We start from the raw sequence: 6585 nt of genomic DNA, 5'->3' as shown, positions 1-6585 counted from the left end.
TTCTGTATAAATTAGGTCCAAATCCAAAGACCATTTTAGCTTCTTGTTTCAACTTTATGATCTTCCTAAGAAAATACCTTCAAGCTTCTTTCAAAAATCACTAATGTCTTTGTTCTTTGTCAAAATCAAATATTTTAGTTTTTCTTGTCAGGCCAGAAGAAGCAGAGGGAAACACTCAGCTATAAGCCTTGCAATAAAAAAAAAATGCCCACTTAAACAGACTTATTAAAATCCTTCTCATGTCCTGTAATTGCTGTGAAAGGGTGCCCTTCTATGCTTTCAGTTCCTTACCTCATTCAATATCCTTCTTCAGCTGCTCAATTTCCTCCTCCACGCCCTTCATTTGTGTTTCCAGTTCTTCTATTTCCCTCATATTTTCCATGTCTTAAGCACATTTGCCTGCCCACTAATACATTCAAGTTCAAAAACTCATTTGTGTAATTGCTTTCCCTCAGCCTGGAAGGCGGTAATCTGCTGTTTCCCCTGTGGCAGTTGATTTCAGTAGAGCTGCTGTAAGCTTAGCATTGTTGGTTTTTAAAGGTTACCAGTTCAGACTCCTAATACTTTCCAACTGTAGTGCTGAGAGTGAAAAAACAGAAAACTCTGGTTAGTTTCAGCTCAAGCATCAGAATCTTGTGATGCATCCTGAATTGACCTTCCGTCATCTGTCCCAATGATACTCTCAGGTATCAGAGGGACTACCCTTCCTGTAAATGTGTGCTGGTTAATTCCTATTTCCCTGCATTTCCCCTTTTGCAATCCACGCTGCATCTTTAAATTGTTGGAACTTTTCTGCAAATTTAGTTCAACGGTGCTCTGAGGAAAATCCGAGACCGTAGACAGTATTTGCACAACAGTCTGGCCGCTGACCATCCCCTGCTTATATTGGTCAGCCAGGACTTTTCTGATTGGGGTTGTTAACCTTGGCCAATCAAGGGTCTCATAGTCAACAAGGTCCATCTGGTTCCAATCACTGCTGTAACAAAAAAGGATTGATGAACACTGAAGGTGTTGTTTTCTTGGACCTTAGTGAAGCATTTAACAAGGGAGGCTAATTAATAAAGTTAGACCATATGGGGCTCAGGGTGAACTTGCTAATTGGATACAACATTGGCTTCATGGCAGATGGAGGGTTGTTTTTCAGACTACAGGCCTGTGCTCAGTGATGCTCCACAGGGATCGGTACTGGATCCACTTTTGTCTGTCATTTGTATAAATGATTCGGATGAGAATACAGGAGGCGTGGTTAGTAATTTGCAGGTGACACCAAAATCGGTGGTGTAGTGGACAGTGAAGGTTATCTAAGATTACAAAGATCTTGATGAATTGTGTCAAGGGGCTGCGAAGTGGTAGATGGAGTTTAATTTGGATAAATGGGAGATATTGCATTTTGGTAATACAAACTAGGACAGGGCTTGTACAATTAATGGTAGGGCCCTGGGGTCATGTTGTAGAACAGAGAGGCCCAAAGATCAGGTACATAATTGTTTGAAATGCTTGTGTCACAGTTAAACAGGGTGATTAAGGAGGCATTTAGCATGCTTACCTTCGTTGCTCCAACCTTTGGATATAGGGGTTGGAACATCATGTTGAGGGTGTACAGCACATTGGTAGGGCCTGTCCTAGAGTACTGCGTGTAGTTCTGGTGACCCTGTTGTAGGAAGGATATTAAACTGTAGACGATTCAGAAAAGATTTACCAGGACATTGCCAGGAATGGAATGTTTGGATGTATAAGGAGAGGCTGGGGAAGTTAGATCTTTTCTTCCCCCACTGAAGCATAGAAGGGAGGTCAAAGGGGTGAACTAATTGAGGTTCATAAAGTCATGAGGAGCATGAATAAGGTGCATGACAAGGGACTTTTCTTATGGGTGGCAGAGTTAAAAACTAGGACAAATTTTTAAGGAGGGAGGAGAGAGACTTAAGAAAGACATGAGGCGTAACTTTTTTGGCACAGAGTGGTTCAGGTGTGGAATGAACTGCCAGGGGGGAAAAAAAATCTTGGATGCAGATACAGTTACAACATTTAAAAAGACATTTGCATAAGTTCATGAAAAGGAAAAAGGATTCGCGGGATATAGGCCAAACTCAGGCAAGTAGGACTTGTTTAGTTTGGGAACTTGGTCAGTTTGGACCGGTTGGACCAAAGGGACCATGCTGTATGACTCTATGGCTGCAGTCTTTGAGATGGTTGACCATACCATTGTACTCCATCACCTCTCCATCCTCTACCATTCTGTCCAATCCTTACCTGCCTCATCATAGCCAGACAGTTGCCTGCAATGGGTTTCTCCACTTGCTCCTGCTTGATCCCCTCTGGTGCCACCAAAAGATCTCCCCAGATCTCCGGTCTCTCGTCTTTCATTGTCAACTCCGCTAGCCATATCTTAACTCTCACTGCATCTCATTCGCCCTTCATCACCTACATGGGCTCCCAGTCGAGCAAAGCTTCAATAATAAAATCCTCACCCTTGTCATGTTTCCTTGGACCTTGTCCCTTCGATTCCTGTAATCTCCTCTTGACCCCTCGGAATTGGGATCTCTGATCTGCAGAAGGTCAGATTTGGAGGTGCACAGTCATGGTTCCATTGGTGACCATGTTTTCAGCAGTCCAGGTCATAAAGCTCATGACCATGCTCTCCTCCTGTAAGGTTCTCCTTAAAAGCCATCTCTCTGGCCACCTTTTGTCTTCTATCCAGTGTCAATTGTGGTTTTTAATATAGATAATAAGATTTCCAAAGCATTATCTCGCAGTATCTCGGGTCATGGCTCTTACTTCTGGGTCAGAAGGTTTTGGGTTCAAATCCCACTCCAGGACCAGAGCATTAAAACAAAAGGAAAGAAGTTAACACTTCAGTACAGAGGGAATGCTGCACCAGCAGAGTAGCTGTTTCTCAGATTCGGCAGTGAACCAGCGCCCAATATATCTGTTCAGGCGAGTGTAAAAGGTCATTTTGAGGAGCAGAGGAGTTATCCACCATATTCTGGCCAATATTTGCCTTTCAAATGAATATTACACAAAGATTATGTCGTCATTATCACACTGCTCGTTGGAAAGTTGTTTTTGTTTTGTAAAATAGAGACTACATTTCCTGCATGGCAACACTTACAGCACTACAAGTGATGCTTCATGGGCTATGAAAATCCAATAGCTACAACAGTCACTGCATTGAAGCAAGCTTTTTCTTCTGGGATGTGAAAGCTGTTGTTGTTCATTAGTAAAGCATTAGTTGAATGGAGGGGGCCGGTGGGCATGCAGGGATTGGGGTTAGCAAGCAGGGCTGGTGGGGTGGGGGGTGAGGCGTGGAATGGGATGGCGGGGTACTGAGGAGAGCCTGACTCCAAGGGTACAGGACTATTGAGCAGGGTTAGGATGGCAGGAATTACTGGGCTCCAAACACATCATACAAAGTCATCATCTGTCACTATGGTCACTGGTGCCATCTGCACGTAGGCAGGCAATTCAGATTTTTTTAAGATTTAATTTTTATTGGCTCACGTACTGAAGTACAGGGGTACAGTGAAAACAAAAAAATGTATAATGTCGTCACACATGGCAGATGCCTAGATACAGACAAGATACCCAGGTACGAAAAGCAGTAAAAGAAGATAAGTGGGAAAAAAAATGTCACTGAAGCCCTTCTTAGAAGCAGCTATAAAAATGAAGAAATAAAGTTAAAAACTCTCCAAGAAACCTCAGCTGACAGTCCTTGATGCCACAAATAATTGGGGGAGCTCTCTCACTCTTCGCTCTTCCTGTGTTGGGCTGCAATGCCATCACTGGACTGCTGCCCACCACCTCCCTGATCTCCTGTTGTTGGCTCTGGAACATGCCCAGGCAGGACCCACTCGCACATCAAGGTACCACCGCACTGGGCCGAGAGGACACCTTACCCAGGTCCACACCGAGGCCGGGAGTGAGGGAAAGATGAAAAGAAACACCGAGAGGGGGATAAAGAAGAGAAAGAAGTGGACAAAGCAGATGAGTTCCAGCTGAAGCATCCCACTCTGCCCCCACGGTGGCTCAGTGGTTAGCACTGCAGCCTCACAGCGCCAGGGACCCAGGTTCGATTCCTGCCTCGGGCGACTGTCTGTGTGGAGTTTGCACATTCTCCTCGTGTCTGTGCGAGTTTCCTCCAGGTGCTCCGGTTTCCTCCCACGGTCCAAAGATGTGCAGGCTAGGTGGATTGGCCATGCTAAATTGCCTGTAGTGTTCAGGGGTGTGTGGGTTATAGGGGGATGGGTCTGGGTGGGATGCTGCAAGGGGCAGTGTGGACTTGTTGGGCCGAAGGGCCTGTTTCCACACTGTAGGGAATATAATCTAATCTGTGGTGGAACCCATCACTGCAGCACCATCTGTGCACATGTGGGTGCCAGCTGCCTTGCTGTTAGCACACACACTAACTATAAAGATCCTGAGGTGGCAGACTTATGCATAGACTGAAAAGTTGAGGCTGGGTTCGGGGATGTATCCACCTCCATTGACACTGCAAGGCAACACTAGTTTACGTGGCTCAAGCAATTCAAAGCCTGAGCTTATGTTTTCTATGCCTCCATGCACCCACCAACCCTCCCCCTTCTCCTCACTGCCACTCTGTAGGAGCAGACTGTCTGCCCCCAAGCCAAATAGGGGGCCATGTAGCTTTCCAGTGTTAGCAGCGCCGCCGGGAGTGGTGGTCACTGCTAGGACTGCATTTAATGCTGGATGTGGAGGAGCAATGGAGAAACATCCTCGACAGGGAAGAGGGGATCAGGAGGCTTGGTGAGGCTGGTGTCAGTGTTGCTAATCAAACAGGAGCTGCTATATTTAGCGGAAGAGGGTGAGGGTGATCTCAGAGGGAAACAGAGCACCAAAAAATATCATTGTCCATCATGAACTTGTTCTCTTCTCTGATTTGAGATAATCTCTCTGGATTTAGTCTGTATGAATGTCGTTTGTAGGTAACAGATCACCCCCATATTAACATAATGAATTATTGTTTTCCTAGCTTGTTCCCATAACTTGGTTCATAATTCTCTGAAGGATTTCATGAGTCACTTTGATAATTTTCTGGAGCATAAGACATAATGCAGTTTATCCTTTTAACAGCTCTGTAGTTTTCAACATGAATGCTGGACAGACAACTTCTTAAATTTTCAATTTCTAATTCATTCTCCAATCATTGTGATATTTCACTGAATTTCTCTTCACTGCCTCAAGTATATTTTTCTTGTCTTTATCATTTCTGTCATAACATCTTTTCAACTTGTTGACATGACATACTCACTAAATCTCTCTTCTGTCCAGAGTACTTACCACACAATTCACATCGTTTAGTTTCTTTTTGATTTGATAACGTCCAATGAACCTTGCTTTAAATGGCTCCCCAGAGATAGAAAACAATACTAACACCTTGTCACCAGCAACAAAGCATTGCACATTTTAATCTGGCCTTTTTACAGAGCTTTACTTTTCACTTTCCTTGTTAATCACCCTTCAAATTCCTTTTCGCTGATTCACATTCAATGGTTAGTTTCTCTCTAAAGCGCAAAACATAGGCTGGAAGCATAGTCTCTAAACTTTGGTTAATCAATTTCTCTTTAATTAATTTAAGTGGTCCTGTCAGCCCAAGTCAAAAGGACCAAAGCCAGGAAAAGTGTATTTATTGCACTAATCCCTCCACACACCATTTTCATAATTTACAATGAAATCACCTTTGTTTCTTCAAAACGCTAGACAAGACAGCCCCATGTTGAAAATAGAACAGTACCAGCAGTTCACATGACCTCAAAGTTGATGGTGGAAATAACTAATATTTAAAAGCAAACATTGCAGATGCTGAAGATCTGGAATGAATACCGGGTGTACTGCAAATATTCAGATCAGATTCTGAAGATGATTCAGGTTAAAACTCAAAGCATTAAATCTGTTTCTCCCCACAGGCACTGCCAGTGTTTTCAATGATGGCTTTCCAGACGTCCACTAGAGGGCACCAGACACATTCCTTGGTTCACTCAGCATTCCAGCAATGAGAGATAATGGGAACTGCAAATGCTGGAGAATCCAAGATAACAAGTGTGAAGCTGGATGAACACAGCAGGCCAAGCAGCATCTCAGGAGCACAAAAGCTAACGTTTCGGGCCTAGACCCTTCATCAGAGAAATGTCAGCTTTTGTGCCCCTGAGACGCTGCTTGACCTGCTGTGTTCATGGAGCTTCACACTTGGTTATTCCAGCAATGAGAATTTGATCTGACAAATCAGATCTGATCAATCAGCATATCTCTAGCATTAGGGTCAGTGGAAGACCTGGGTATATTACTACTCCTGCTGAGGTTGAGCAAGTGTAGGCCACTCAACCACTTGAGTCTGTTCCATCATTCAATTTAAGGTATAAAATGTGGTCTCCCACTAGCTGAGCCAACGCCTCCAGCCAAGGCATTGGAGTTGCTGTAGAAGCACACATTTCTACGTGCAAGGGTCCTGACCCGAAACGTCAGCTTTCCTCTTCCCTGATGCTGCCTGGCCTGCTGTGTTCCTCCAGCTCCTCCACACTTTGTTACTTCCACATGCAAGTTCTATTTCCTCTGGCCAATCTGACACTCACT

At 44.3% G+C, this 6585-nt stretch overlaps 1 pseudogene; it reads right to left on the bottom strand.

Moving 5' to 3' along the window:
- Window positions 1–292: 292 nt before the first annotated feature.
- LOC125456300 (homer protein homolog 1-like) lies at window positions 293–2364 on the bottom strand (annotated as a pseudogene).
- Window positions 2365–6585: the final 4221 nt, after the last annotated feature.

The sequence above is a fragment of the Stegostoma tigrinum genome, chromosome 8 (genome assembly GCF_030684315.1).
Source record: "Stegostoma tigrinum isolate sSteTig4 chromosome 8, sSteTig4.hap1, whole genome shotgun sequence".
NCBI lineage: Eukaryota > Metazoa > Chordata > Chondrichthyes > Orectolobiformes > Stegostomatidae > Stegostoma > Stegostoma tigrinum.
Note: the sequence above shows the minus strand (reverse complement) of the source record. Positions and strands in the feature narration are given on the sequence as shown.